Genomic DNA, 15,107 nt, shown 5'->3' with positions numbered 1-15,107 from the left:
GGATTGTTCTGCGGAAATAAATCTTTGGGCCCATAAAAAGTGGAATTTCCTCATGAGGCCATTGTCATACTTCTCCCTGTCATACTTCTCCCTCTTTCATTTCCCACCTTACTGCAATCTCCCTCTAGTCCAGGTCCCAGCTAAGCATGTCCGAAATTTGTAAGGATTGGGAAGGGTTGAATCAGAATTTTTTTTCTTTTAAGATATCTAATGGCTCAAAGAAATAGTAAATAAATATTAAAAAGCAGCCATTAATAGCATCTCCAAAAGACTCTTTATATATTTTCTAATTTACAGGAATATAAATTTTGGTGAAAAAATACCCCACAAATGGCTTCTTTAACTGGATCTCCAAATATGGACAACATCTATTTCGTATTTCTCGCTAGTTAAAAATGAAGAGCGAGGATCACTCCCTAGAGTATGCAAAATATATAGAAACTTGTTAAAGGTTACAAGGATATAGAAAATAATTTTATTCAAATAATTTTCTAAATGATGATTTAGAGGATAAATTATAGAAAGACTCTCGGAGATGCTCTAACCACTGACAAGCACAACCGTCATTTGTAGTCGTCTTCCTCCCTCTCACATAGGGCTTGTTTCGATCTCCTAAAATAATGAGAATGAGGTAGAAAAATGATAATATGATCCAAACATTTGTATGTAGAATGAGATTCTAGAATCCAACTATGCATCCTAAATCTACTATTCAGAATTTTTTATTATACAAATACAGTAATCACAATGAAAACTAAGATCTAAATACCCTAATTTTTTTATCCAAATTCTAAATTCATTATCTAGAATCCAAAGTCTAAATGAGATCCAAACATGCACTTAATCTATGTGCGCTGGATTATGTAGATAAATAAATACTCCGATTGAAGTTCAATATGAATCTTTTGGGACTTATCATGAGATTTATGCCAGTATTATTATTAAGTATAGACCTGCGGTGCCTACCGTTTAATTGGTTGTTTATAAAGTATAGGGAAATTATTTCCTACTCCAAGGGAGTAGTTACTCCCATGTGTATATCTCTAGATTTAGAGTATATATGGACCGACGGAGTGTATGTTGACAAAGTATATGATCATACTGGATAATCTAGGGTACTATGTATGTCAAGTGCAAGTATGCATTGAGTATATAAAATAAGTATAATCGTATACTACTATAATAGTATTAAAATAATATGTTACAAAATATGGGTTAGTTTGAAAAAATTTCATGTAGTATGATTTAGAGTATCATAAAATGAGTATATAAACATACTCAAATTAATAAATGAGTATGCACACATACGCAATGTGGTTTATTGAAGGTGTGAGTAATTACTCCCGGGAGTAGGAAAAATGCACCCGTATACTATAGACCTACGGTGCCTATAGTTTAAGTGGTTGTTTGGATCTCTAATTTCTAAACCTGTTTTAGCTGAATGAGTTTTAAACTAGATTTTAGGAAAACCAGTTTTGAGTTTGTTAGTTAGTTAGCGTGAGCTTTATTAAAAATAGGTTTGGACTCAGATACTCGCAAGTGGCGCTGCTTGACCATATCCGATCTTGATCGTGGTTATATCTTGCATAGGCGGCCAAACCTGCTTAGCGCGAAAGCGGGACTGCGAAAAAAATTACCCTGGCGGACCTAGGATTTAAAACCAGAGTAGTCCTAGTCAAAAAATTTATTGTGCAACACGACAAAATTCAAAGAAAAAGTTCGGATAAAGTAGCTATAAATTAACCAAATTGAGATAATACAATTGAAAGGTTCAAAACTTATATAAATAGATCCAAAACTTGCACAAATAGATTATACATAAGATAAGGTCTTACATAAATAAGAGATTACAATACAAGTTCTAGTTCAAGGCTTTTGCTTTGCGCTTTCTCATTGCCATGAAAGCATGAACTATGTCATCCTCGCTTACAGTGGAGAATATATCACGCTCAATAAAGGTAACCAAACAATCATTCAATAACCTATCACTCATACTATTTCTCACCTTATTCTTCACTAAACACAATGCAGAGAATACTCTTTCAACACTTGCTGTCGCCACTGGTAAGATCAATGCCAATTTAAGGACTAAGTATACCAAACTATGAAATTCATGTTTCTTAGTGTCAACAAGCTTGTTAGAGAGCTCACCGAGGTTGTTCAGTCCTTCAAATCTATCATCCATTCTTACATCTTTAATATATGTGCCAAGTTGAATTTCAAGTGTCCTCAAAGCAGAACTTGAAAAATCTTTGGGATAAAAAGTTGCAAGCTTAAGGATTTTCTTAGCATCAAATGAGACAAATGAATTGGAGGGATTCAATGCTGACATACAAATAAGCAACTCCCTACTAACCTCATCAAACCGATTCTCAAGCTCTTGATGAATTCTATCAATAATACCAATATACACTTCTCTTCTATAGTGATCATCAATTGTTTGTACAGGATAAAAGCGATGGGATCTTCCATGAGGCTCATATTTGCTATCCATTGCAGGAACATCAATAGAATATTTGATGCAAAATGATTTAACCTTTTCTAAGAAATCTTCCCACCCATCAGACCTCAATTGTTGGAACCTTGTCTTTGCCACACTAACAAGTGTCATTGCATTAACAATATCTTGGTCTCTCTTTTGCAAAGATTGAGACAACTCATTTGTGTACCCAAGAATCACAAGCATCAAGTGGGCATTGAAAACAAACTCAAATGACTCTAAAGTCAGAACCATAGCATATATGTTTGGCCAATCATCTCTTTGTGTGGGATCCTTTCCAAGAGTTATGAGTACTTCCTGAATGGTAGAATACATGTCAATGATATGCAAAACAGTTCTATAATGAGAACCCCACCTAGTATCACCAAGCCTAGCCAATCCCATCTCTTGATTTAACCCACTTCCACTTTCTATTTCACCCAACTCAAGTGTTTTCTTCAATTTTCGTGCTCTAACATCTCGAAGCATATCATGGCGTTTGCAAGAAACTCCAACAATATTCAGCAAGCGTAAAACTTGAGCAAAAAAGTACTAGCCCCAATATCTCCCTTGGCAACAGCAACAAGCACTAATTGGAGTTGATGTGCAAAACAATGCACATAATAAGCAGAAGGGGACTCTTTCATTATCAGTGTTTTTAGCCCCTTAACCTCTCCTTTCATGTTGCTAGCTCCATCATATCCTTGCCCACGACAAGAACTAAGACTCAAGTGATGACTAGTGAGTAAAAATTGAATAGTTGTTTTAAGTTCCAAAGAAGTGGTGCCAGGAACATGAACTACTCCAAGTAAGCTTTCACAAACACTTCCACGTTTATCAACATAACGCAAACAAACAACCAATTGTTCTTTATGTGATATATCACTACATTCATCAGCTAGAATTGCATAGTAGTCATCCCCAAGTTCTTCAAGTATGTATCTAGTGGTTTCCTCAGAGCAACATCTAATAATTTGCTTTTGTATGCGAGGGGAGGTCAAAATGCAATTACCTGGGGCATTTTTCAGAACCACTTTGTGCACCTCTTCATTATTTCCTGCAAGCCAATTCAAGAGTTTAAGGAAGTTCCCTCTGTTGTTAGATTCTTCAGTTTCATCATGCCCACGACAAGCCAATCCTTGATGCAGAAGGAATCTCAAACATCTGAGTGAATAAGTCAACCTAGCCTTGTAATCAACTCGATCTTTTTCTGACACCTTCTCAATGACAGTATCAATTTTTGTACCCTTTTTCACAAATAAGCTGTATTTCTCTTGAGCAAACTTGTGTAAAGTTGAAGACTCATGTTTGTCAAGTGATATAGTTCCCATATTCCAATTATGCCAACCATCCGTAATAAATTTTCCACTTTCCTTACCAAACAAATAACAATAGAAGCAATATGCTGCATCCTTCTCTACGCTATATTCAATCCAATGGTACTTATGAAACCAAACAAAATTAAAGCAGCGATCTTTACCATAGATTTTTCTGGATGGATAATTATAGGCATAAAGATGACAGGGGCCTTTTAAAATGTACCTTCTTCTGATAGAATCTTGTTCATTCACATCAAAGGTTGAAATAGGACTCCTTAGTCCCGGGTCATGCTCAAGGGAATCAACATCAGCGGCCGGAGGCGGTTCTTCTTTCTCTTCTTCTTCAACTTCATCTGACCCATTATCTCTAGTAGGATCTGTGTCTGTATGTGTTACTCTAGGTGTTTCTGTCCCTTCATCCACAACTACGATAACACTTTCATCACTCACAATTAGAGGATCTTCTACAACAGGAATAGACTGCTCTTCATCAACAGCTGGAATTGGTGGAGCACAAGTTGCAACTTTTTTTGCCTCATGCTTCTAAAAAAGAAATGCTATATTTGATTTCTTCGTGCCTCAACTTTCTGAAAAATTACAACAATTTCCATTCAATTCTAGGCTCACAGATGATAGATCTACAGTCCCTAAGCCTTCTGAAAAATGACAAGAAATTTTAGACTCACAGACAATATATCCACAATTGACAATTTCTAAGCCTTTACAGTCTAATTTCTAATTTCCAATTTCCAAACCCCAAAGCTTATAAGTTATAACTACATAAAAGAATGAGATTTGGCCATCTGGAGAAAGCTGTGGAGAAACAGAAACTCACCAGACACTCTGGCAGACAGGCAGAGGCAATGCGTGTGCGTCACTGCGTCCAGGACAGACAGTGAGACAGAGGCCACCAGGGTCTAGGTCCATGGGACGGGCGGACGGGCGCTGCGCTGGTCGGCGTAGACAGCTGCGCTGCTGCGGAGCTGCGAGCTGCCTGCTGTGCTGGCCGGCGTTGGCAGTTGGCACGCCACGGCCCGCACGCCGGACGCGGACTGGGATGTGGGATCTGGTGCCTGGCGGAGCCGCGGAGGTTGAGCGGAGTGGCGGGCGCAGGTTGGCGGGGTGGGGCTGCCGGCTGCCGGCCAGGCGGAGCCGCAGGGCCAGGGGAGGGGAGGCCGGTGGGGCGGCCACGGCCAGCCGTCAGGACTCGGGAAGGGCCGCTCGCTGCCTCGCTCGCGTAGAGTCGCAGACAGAGTCGGAGAGTGCGGCAGTGCGCAGACAGGGTCACGGGGAGAGATGAGTAATGGGCCAAATTTTCAACTGCGCAGAGTACTCAAAGAAATTTCGACCCAATTCTAGGGTAGTCCTGGGCCTACCTGGACTACCCGCTGGGCCCGCCACTGTCACGCGGCGGCTATACGAGATCGTGGTTATCGAAAATCAATTCTAATAATACTAATCCACAGTTTTCTTGTTTTATGGAAACTGAGTTTATATTTTGTACATGGGTTAGTTGGGAGATCAAACATAATTGACTTGTTCATTTTACTTCAGCAGTACTTTTCAGTGAACAAACCCAACAAATCAGCATAAATATTAGCAAAAAACCAAATTTCAGCGAAATGAACCGGGCCAATTTTAGAGGTAGTTACAGTAAAACTGGTTTTATGGAGGCTAGTTTTGAGAAAACGTCAGATCCAAACAACCCCTAAAAGTTCATAGATAAATAGCTCGCCGCAAAAAAAAAGTTTAATTGGCACCCATGGATTTCACTTTCTTTTTATTTTGCGGTTATTCCTCTCCTGCCGTGACTTGAAGCCTCCCCATCCGCGGAAAAAAATTAGGTGGGCGATGGTCCAGCGCGGGGCGCGGGAGAACCATCGGTATCGGTTCCCCATCCCTTCCCTTCGCGTCTCCTACTCAGGCTAGAGCATTTGTTAGTCCGAAAGACATAACCAAATACTCGTATAAGCCGTACCTAGTAGAGAAAGCAGTTTTAGGTATATCCTTCGGTCTGATCTTTATCTGATGGTAACCTGATCTCAAGTCAATTTTGGAGAATACCTTTGCCTTCGCTAGCTGATCGAACAAGATGTCGATGCGGGGCAACAGATATTTATTCTTGATGGTCACAGCATTGAGTGGTCTGTAATCTACACACATTCTCAGTGACTTATCCTTCTTTTTCACAAACAAGGCTGAGCATCCCCACGGAGATGAGCTAGGTTGGATAAGACCCTTGTCCAATAGATCTTGCAATTGAACCTTAAGTTCTGCTAACTCATTGGGTGGCATTCTATAGGGCCTTCTGGATATGGGTGTGGTACCTGGCACTAATTCAATCTTAAATTCCACGTCCCTATCTGGTGGTAGACCTGGTAATTCTTCTGGGAATACATTCGGAAACTCACAAACCACGGGGATATCACATATTGTGGTGGTTTGGGTAGCATAGGCTAAATGTTGGGGTTCGAAATCGCGGGAGAGTGGTACTAGAAAAGCATTTCCTCCCGTGGGTTCTCTCAACATGATAGTACGGGTGCTAGTGTCAATAAGAGCACCATGATACTTCATCCAATTCATGCCTAAGATTACACTTATCGACAACCCCGGCAATATTATCAAATCTGTTGTGTACTCCCTCCCTTGTATCGAGATGAGTACATTTTTGACTATCTTTTTGGTAGTAACAGTTCCCCCTACTGAACTTATGTTAAAACCCCCTTTGCTTACTTCAATTATTTCTTGATCATGTCTAGATGCAAATGCTTGACTCATAAATGAATGAGAAGCTCCCAAATCAAATAAAACAACAGCGGGATGCTTGTTGACGAGAAACATACCAGTCGTGACAACTTCTCCGGTGGGCACTTCCTCCACAGTGGTATAATGCACTTGTCCCTGACGTGCCCTAGCATTCGCCTATCTCTGATTATTCTGATTCTGGTTGCTATTCTTCTTGGGGTGGGGGCATTCCTTGGACCAATGACCCAGTTGGTTGCAGTTGAAACATGGTTGATTACTTCTGAATCTAGTGGAGCTGTCCTGATTACCATTTCCTTTTGGTAAGGCAATAGTGAACGCCTTACGGAATGGTTTCTATGGCCTATTATTCTGAGCTTTCAGTGGTGGAGGCCTAAACTTGGGTGCAGGTGGACGGAATTGTGGCCTAGCTATGATAGGCGCTTTCGACTAGAAAGATCCAGAGGCACCGGCCTCATATGCCCTCTTGCGACCCTTGGCAACTGCATGCATGTTGTTGTGATTTTCTTGGGTCAAGGCATCACTAATAAACTCATTGTATGTGGCACACCTAGAATTTGCCATAGTCTTCATAAGTTTAGTACCCAGACCTCACTTGAAACTCTCTATCTTTTTCTCTTCAGTATCCACGAAACTTGGAGCATATCTTGACAAGTTGTTGAATGCGTGCATATATTCTATGAGTGACTTCGTTCCTTGAGTGAGCCTCATAAATTCAGCGGCTTTCATGTGCATCAGGCCCGGGGGAATATGGTGTCCCCTAAAAGCCAGCTTGAACTGTTCCTAGGTAACTCACACATTAGCAGGTAGAGACGATAGGAAGTGCGTCCACCAGATTCCTGCTGGTCCTTGCAGCTGATGAGAAGCATATTCAGCTTTTAGGTGCTCTGTGACCCTTAGCAGACAAAATTTCTGCTCAATGGTATTTAGCCACTCATTGGCCTGCAGTGGTTCCTCAGCCACCTTGAAGATTGGAGGCTTCGTATCCAGAAACTTCTTAAATGTACTGTGCTGATTTGGCTCGGCCCCTGGTTGATGTGGGTGGCCACGAGCAGTGTTTTGCGCGATGAGGCGCAAAGCTTCCTCCATTGTCCTCTGGCTCCCCAGGAACTAGGTAAAGAATTCCTGAGCAGACGGTGGCAGTGGGGGTGGCAAGTCATCATGGTTGCCATCTTGGCTGCCACCAGCTCCAGCACAGGTGCGCGTCATCTGCGAAGTTGCAACAATAAGCGATTATTAGTTGATGCCAAGAGATTGCAGATGAATTAGGTACTCATGCCAAACTGAAATTACTGGAGAAAATTCTCAAAATTACAATAAAAACATAGGCATAACAATTCATTCTCGCAACATGACATCACCAATTTGACCACTTATCGTGCTCGTAACGCATGCAAATTTAATCGTGATTACTGACAAAGGACTGGAATTGCATTAATGTTCATCCAAACGTGCGATTGATCAACATTACATGATAGTCAGGTTACTAATACCGAATTCGAACTACAGGTCCATTACATGAATAAAGGTGATACATAAGACTTTCCACCAAGTACTAAGTGATCTAATCCTCATCATGATCACTATTGAGGTCAGACATAGAATCATCTCCTTCCTCAGGTTCCACTTCCTCTTCAGGCTCTACTTCTTCTTCTCCTTCCTCGTACCCTTCTAGATCCATTTCTGTAGCTCCAGGTGGGACATAAGGGTGGAGCTGATTTTTCAGTAGATGAACCTCTTCATGCAGATTATCGTTGTATTCTTCCGCATTGGCCAGCTGCTGCCCTAGCTCAAACTGTCGAGCTCTCAGAACATCTTCCCTGGTCCAGGCTACATTCCTTTGGTGAGTTAAACGAGTCATCTCTTCAGTGAGCCTCTCAATCTCGGCATCGTGCTCCCTCTGAAGCTGACGTCGGTCCTCGCGGGCATGACCAAGAGCACCAGACACACGTCTGAGGCTACCTTCTACTCCATCTAACACTCTCATCACTACGAACATGGCGCTCATGGAAGGGTTATCACTGTTCTGCCCTTCGGCTGCACCAATCTCCAAAGATCTTCCTCTTGCCTGCTACCATGAGTCAGTGGAGGGGTTGCCCCTCAGAAATACTCCAGCCAAAGCGGCTACCAGCTCCTAAGGAAAACGATCCATGATATCCCTCAGGATCCCAAAGGCTGCCCTGCCAGCTGCTTCTTCAGCAGTCCTACCAGTTGACTCATAACATCAACCTGTCCACTTAGAATCGTCACCTAGGGGACGAACAATGACCTCCACAGTAACTAAAAGACCTTCTCTCAACTGCTCATTCGCCTAGAAGTAGCGGGGTTCCATTCCATCAGGATAGCCTACATAGCTGAGCACTCTCCATAAGAGTGTAGGCATCCCAAACTCTCTAAGGAACGTGTGACGTTGATGGGTATGTGGAGCAAGCTGACGGCTGGGAGCTCTGCCTCCGGTGGACTTGCGAGCAGTCTGCTTTGTGCGTGCCATCTGCACCATTAATATGTACCTTTTGGTGAGACAATGACATAATGGATAAGAGTTACATAACCAAGTAAGAATTTTATAAGGGGAGGAACAATGTAGTTATGTGAATGGCAATTTAACATGATGCATGCTCGTGCCGTACGTCCTCACAAACTTAGGAAAAATTTGTTTCTAACGGTAGACACGGTGGTATACATACGTTCTCTCATAAATAGCGTAACTAGTCGAGCTACACGTTTCGTTGTTAGTGTACCTGCATAAAATTTCATTTCAGCCCTAAACCCATAATGAAATATGCAGAATGTAATTGTAAATACTTCCATATATGTATACCCATACATATACTTCCGTATCAATCTACCCGACAATAATTTAAACCCACAATTAAATACGTACTATATACACATGCAAGCATGCATACATAGCCGTACCAAAGCTAACTCTTCCCGACCGCACTCTCACATCTTGCGGTCATACACTCATCATCTTACCTTGGCGTAGAGGCATTTGATCCATACATTACCACTCAAGTGAATGGCATCCATACTATAGCACGTCGTATGGACGACAAAGTAAAAACCCCATGTTAGTACTTAAATAGCCACCTAATAGTCCTTAATTTGGGCATAAGGAAAGTGATCATTGGCACACTTTAGATTTCAAATACCTATTATATAACTATTAGTTGTTAGAGATGGGTTTTTGGAAAACAAAAACTTTTGTTTTAAATACACTTGTGACAATTAACGTTGAATCTTGCTCTGATACCAGCTGTCGCAGAACCGACCAATTTATAAGAATACAAGTACAATGGTAATCCGCAAGCGGTCGCACTGTCATACTTGAACCCATATAAACCCGGTAATCCGTCGAGTACCACGACGGGTCTCGATAAACAATTTACAACAACCAAGATCGTACAGGATTCAACATACATGCCACATATTACATAAAGTTCACAGATACTTTTCATCATCAGAGTATGAATAAAAGTTATTACAAACCGAGTTTGATAAATAAAGCAGAAGCAAATAAGTTCGAAGATAAAGTTTCCAACATAGTTTGATATAGTGCCAAGCCAGATCACGGTCCACAAAAGCAAAGATAGGAATTACTAAAGAAGCCTGCCCAAGGCTTACTCCTCATCCACAGCGGGATAGAAGCAACTCTTGCAATACCCATGATACACAGTGCCATCTGCAACAATGGGAAAATAAACCCTGAGTACGAGAAGGTACTCAGCTAGACTTACCCGTCATGAACCAGAAATAAAATGACTTCAAGGATTATGCAAGGCTGTATAAGTGGACGTAACTCGACAACATTTTTGCGTAAAAGCAATTGAATCATGGTACAGTTACAATTCTTTACCAGGTTAATTATAACTATCCATTTCTAGGTTAGCAACTATCCTATGCCAAACATGCGGCATGCGGTATATCATTTAGAAGCATACAATAGTAACCATAGCAGGTATTGTAATTCCATATTCATCCGAACCATTATGTTTTATAACACAGTTGCTACAATGTTGGGACTAGCCAAGTTTCTTGCTATCCGGGAGGGACGGCGATTCGAATCAATTTCAACCAGCTAGGAATTTATTCCTAACACAAACCTAGGTCTACCAGCCACGATAGCCTTAGGTCACCTTTGGTACAACTCCAGTACACATTTCGCAAGTCCGTACTATGCCGCACAATCTGGAACACCAGATGCCAGGATGCTCAGGCCAAGCCTACCCTTGGGCTCAGTCTGATCGATCCCCAGAAGGAGCGCACAACAGAATGGTTCTCGGCCTGAGTTGAATTACTTGGCTTCGCGGTTGGAACGAGTTATCCGGCCAGCTAAGTGAGAGGCATGCGTTCAATCTTGTCAGAAGCACCAACAATGGTATGGTCCTTAATCGACACAGACGGGGATAAATCCACACCCAAGACCTCCATGTCTTGTTGCTTCTCTATCGACTTCCCGTCCGGTCTCGATTTACTTTTACCCCATGGTTCTGTTCCACGATAGCAGATATAGCTAACCATGCTCCGGTATCCACCTACATCTCGCAGGTGACAGGACATCACCCAACTTCTACCGGTCTAAGCATGGCTAAGCATATATTCGATCCTAGACCTATACCGATTAAAGGGTTAATATCTGGACAAGGAATTTACATGCATCAAGTGGTTTCATTCAACTCTTATAACCTAATGCATCAATCATAAATACGTAAGTAAATATTTGTAAATTACTGGGAGACTTATAATGCTCCGGGGCTTGCCTCATAGAAAAGAAGTAGGGCGGTGGTCAGGACACTCTAGAAGCTCTTCAGGGTTCTGCTCCATGCCTTCAGGAGCTGCGGCTTGCGGATCCTCCCGTGGGTTCCCTTCCTCTGCTTCTTCGAATTCTAGCAACGTGATCTCTTTCTCCGATCCTAAATGCATGAGTATGGCATAAGTATTACGAATGCATATATATTAACAAGTGCATCATGTCTATTGAGTAGGTGCATATCTCTTCTCGATTATTAATTAACTACTTTCTACAATGCATTGACTATGCCACAAAACAATAGCAATTTGTTTTACTCATAACTGGAGTTCTACTAATCCAAATTCAGTGATCCTAGACTTCCTGGAAAGCTTATCAAATTCTCTACGACTTTGTTATTAACCATTTTTACAGTACACATCAGTTTCAACACGCAACTCCTCAAACTACAGAATTTATCCAGAAACTATTCAAAATGCAATATAAAGTAACGATACTTCTACTTCATGTAATCATTCAAAATTTGACAACATAGAATCTACCAACAGTTTAAGCATACTAAATACATTTTAGATAATATAATGGTGAAGCCCAAACTATTTATTTAATTGCCTTTATTATTTTATTTAGATATCTAGGTTAAATAATAAACATATATCAGATGTACTTCATAAATTCTCAAAACTTTACAATGCCTTACTAATGCTATCAAAGGACTACTATAAAAATTTCATGTCATTTTACTAAGTAGAACATCTTATACAAAAATGACAAGGAAGCAAGGCTTGAAATAGCATAAATGGAAAACCCCATTGAAAAGTGTCAAGAACAGATTTTCTATTTTTATTAGCATCCATATGGTACTAGGATTACCTCAAAAAAATTTCATGAATTTTGGACTCATAAATAATGTATAAAAATTCATGCAAGGATTAACTATTCATAAAAGAAAAATCTATAACTATAAATCTACACATGCACTAGTCCTCAAATTTTTACCAGAGTTCATACATGCTAATACTAGCTTACCACAAAACTTTCATAAATTTTGGAGCACAGGAACTCTAGATATAAAATAAACAAATTTGAATGCATTCAAAAGCACAATTCAAATCCCTATTTAAATCTCCAAAATTTTCTACTGTAAATGTTAAAAACATATTTTTCCTAAATACTACACTTCCTAAGGAGCACTACCAAATTTATTTCACAAATTTAGGAGCTACCAAACTGAAGATACAAAAATCACAAATCACACTTGAATCTGGAATTTTTGAACTAGCCCTCAACACTGCTGTTGCTGACCGGTGGGACCTACGCGTCAGTTGGACCCACATGTCAGTGAGCCACGAACAGAGCAGCGGCGCTGCTCGGCACTGCACGGCTACGGCTCGTCGACGGCGAGCTTCGCCGGTGGTGACATCTTCACCGAGCAACCTACGCGACCTGGCGCATCTAATGAACCCCTTGGCCGGCCCTATCGTCGACGCTGATGATGACGGCGGCGGCTATGGTGGCTCGGTGAGGCGGGACAACGGCGGTACGCCGGTGACTACCTCGGTGGCGTGACCTAAAGCTCAGACGAGCATCGCTGGACTACAAGGGACCTAATGCGCGCGCTCTAGTGGCCTGCAGTGGACGGTGGTGACGTGGCCACGGCGACGGAGGTGGCGGCGGAGCTCCGGTGAGCTCGCGCACGGCTCTGGCACTTACCGAGGGCTATCAGCGGCCACGGGAGGAGGCAGTGGGTTGCTGGGCTGGTGGTGGAGCTGTGGCGGTGGCGGAGGAGCAGCGAGGACGGGCTATCATCGGCACTGACGCCGACAACTGCTACGGTGTCGAGGCGGCTCTGCTGTGGGCGCTGCGAACGGCGAAGGAGAGCCGAGAAACTGAAAAATGGGTGTGGGATGGCTCGGGCAGGCGCTGGCAGGGTTAAGGCCACGCCCAGGCGCGTCGTGGCCTACGTGATCAGGGCGTTGGCGACGCGCGGCCGTCGCCGCGGACTCACGGCGTTCGCGTTCTGGCGCCGATCGGCCATCGAACGGCTTGATTCAGTTCGTCAGTCGTGCGCGTATTAGCCTGACAGCGAGTATTGCAACGATGACAACTTCGTTACCAATGGCTTTCAGCAAAAACTTAGTACACCAAGGTTGAAGTCTAATGTACCAGCTACAACTTTCGTTCAAGGATCATGCTCCAATTCTCAACCGAGACTGAGAAAAATCACCCCCAACATAGGCCTGTCAGAGTGTCAGTCAATCAAGGACTTAGAAAATTCGTTAAGTGTTGAAAAAGTCATTTGTTGATTTTTGTGATCCCAATTCAAGTATGTTAGAAGCTAATTTAGTCCATGACCTAAAAATAAAAGTTGTTCCTTATGTCAAATACTACAACTTTGCTTTAGTAATCTCCTCCATGCAAGGTTTCTAACACCTAGTTCAACTTTGGTCAAACATGTCACTTTTAAATGATGATACCTATCAAAGCATGGCTTAATGACCAAACTAGCCCTAGCCCTAAATACCAAAGTTGTTCATGATGATATCCTAAGCATGTTTAAGCAATTTGCAAGGTCATTCAATCATTTCATATAGTAGTCACTCATAGGGCCATTTAAAGTAATCACATGAACCATGACTTAAAAGGCTTGATTATGAAAAGTGACTTTCATGAACAATGCTCTAATTGTGAACCTAAGCATTGCCAAAAGATTTTTGGTGACTCATATTAACCAAGTACATGTGTTCATTCATGATCATTTGCATATACACATGGAGACATGAAATAACGAGAAAGGTTGCATATGATAATGAAACATGCGATAACAAGCAAATGTTGCAGACGTTTCAATCAAATGTTTCAATGGTAAATGCTTGTTTATGAATGCGTGATGATCATGCCCATGTTATGCAAGTCAAGTTATGCAAGGCTAACACCCGAGGTGTTACAGGGCCGACGTGACCGCCGCCTTGAGTGCCGAGAACACCGCGGCAGCTGCGTCGTCCCACAAGAAGCCATCCTTCTTGAGAAGCGCAGTCAGGGGCATGGCCACCATGCCATAGTTATGCATGAACTTGCGGTAGTACCCCGCGAGCCCGAGGAAGCCACGAATAGCACGGGCGGAGCGAGGAGCCGGCCAGTCACGAATGGCCTGCACCTTGGCCGGATCCATGGCGACGCCCACAGTGGAGATGATGTGGCCGAGGTAGGCGACGGTGGGGGCACCAAAGGAGCATTTGGTGCGCTTGACGAAGAGCTAGTGGTGGCAGAGCTCGTCGAGGACAGCACAAAGGTGGCGCAGATGATCCGCCCATGTCTTGCTGTAAATCAAAATATCGTCAAAAAATACCAAGATGAAGTGGCGGAGGAACAGCCGGAGTACGTCGTTCATCAAGGCTTGGAATGTGGCCGGCGCGTTGCAGAGTCCAAACGCCATGACCAAGAACTCGTACAGGCCGTCATGCGTGCGGAACGCTGTTTTGTGGACGTCCTTGGACCACAAGCAGACCTAGTGGTACCCCGACCACAGATCTAGCTTGGAGAAGAATTTGGCACCGTTGAGCTCGTCCAGCAACTCATCCACCACCGGTATCGAGAAGGCGTCCTTGACCGTCATCGCGTTCAGGGCCCGGTAGTCAACACAGAAGCGCCATGAACCGTCGGGCTTCTTGACGAGGAGGACCAGCAATGAGAACGGTGAGTCGCTGCGATGGACGATCCCTTGTTCAATCATGGCGGCACATTGCCGCTCCAATTCGTCCTTATGGGCAGCCGGGTACCGGTAGGGGCATAT

The 15,107-nt window shown here is 42.7% G+C and overlaps 1 pseudogene; it reads right to left on the bottom strand.

The window, feature by feature from the left end:
- Window positions 1-1,757: 1,757 nt before the first annotated feature.
- LOC136510851 (uncharacterized) lies at window positions 1,758-14,486 on the bottom strand (annotated as a pseudogene).
- Window positions 14,487-15,107: the final 621 nt, after the last annotated feature.

Source organism: Miscanthus floridulus, chromosome 16, assembly GCF_019320115.1.
Source record: "Miscanthus floridulus cultivar M001 chromosome 16, ASM1932011v1, whole genome shotgun sequence".
Taxonomy (NCBI): Eukaryota; Viridiplantae; Streptophyta; class Magnoliopsida; order Poales; family Poaceae; genus Miscanthus; species Miscanthus floridulus.
Note: the sequence above shows the minus strand (reverse complement) of the source record. Positions and strands in the feature narration are given on the sequence as shown.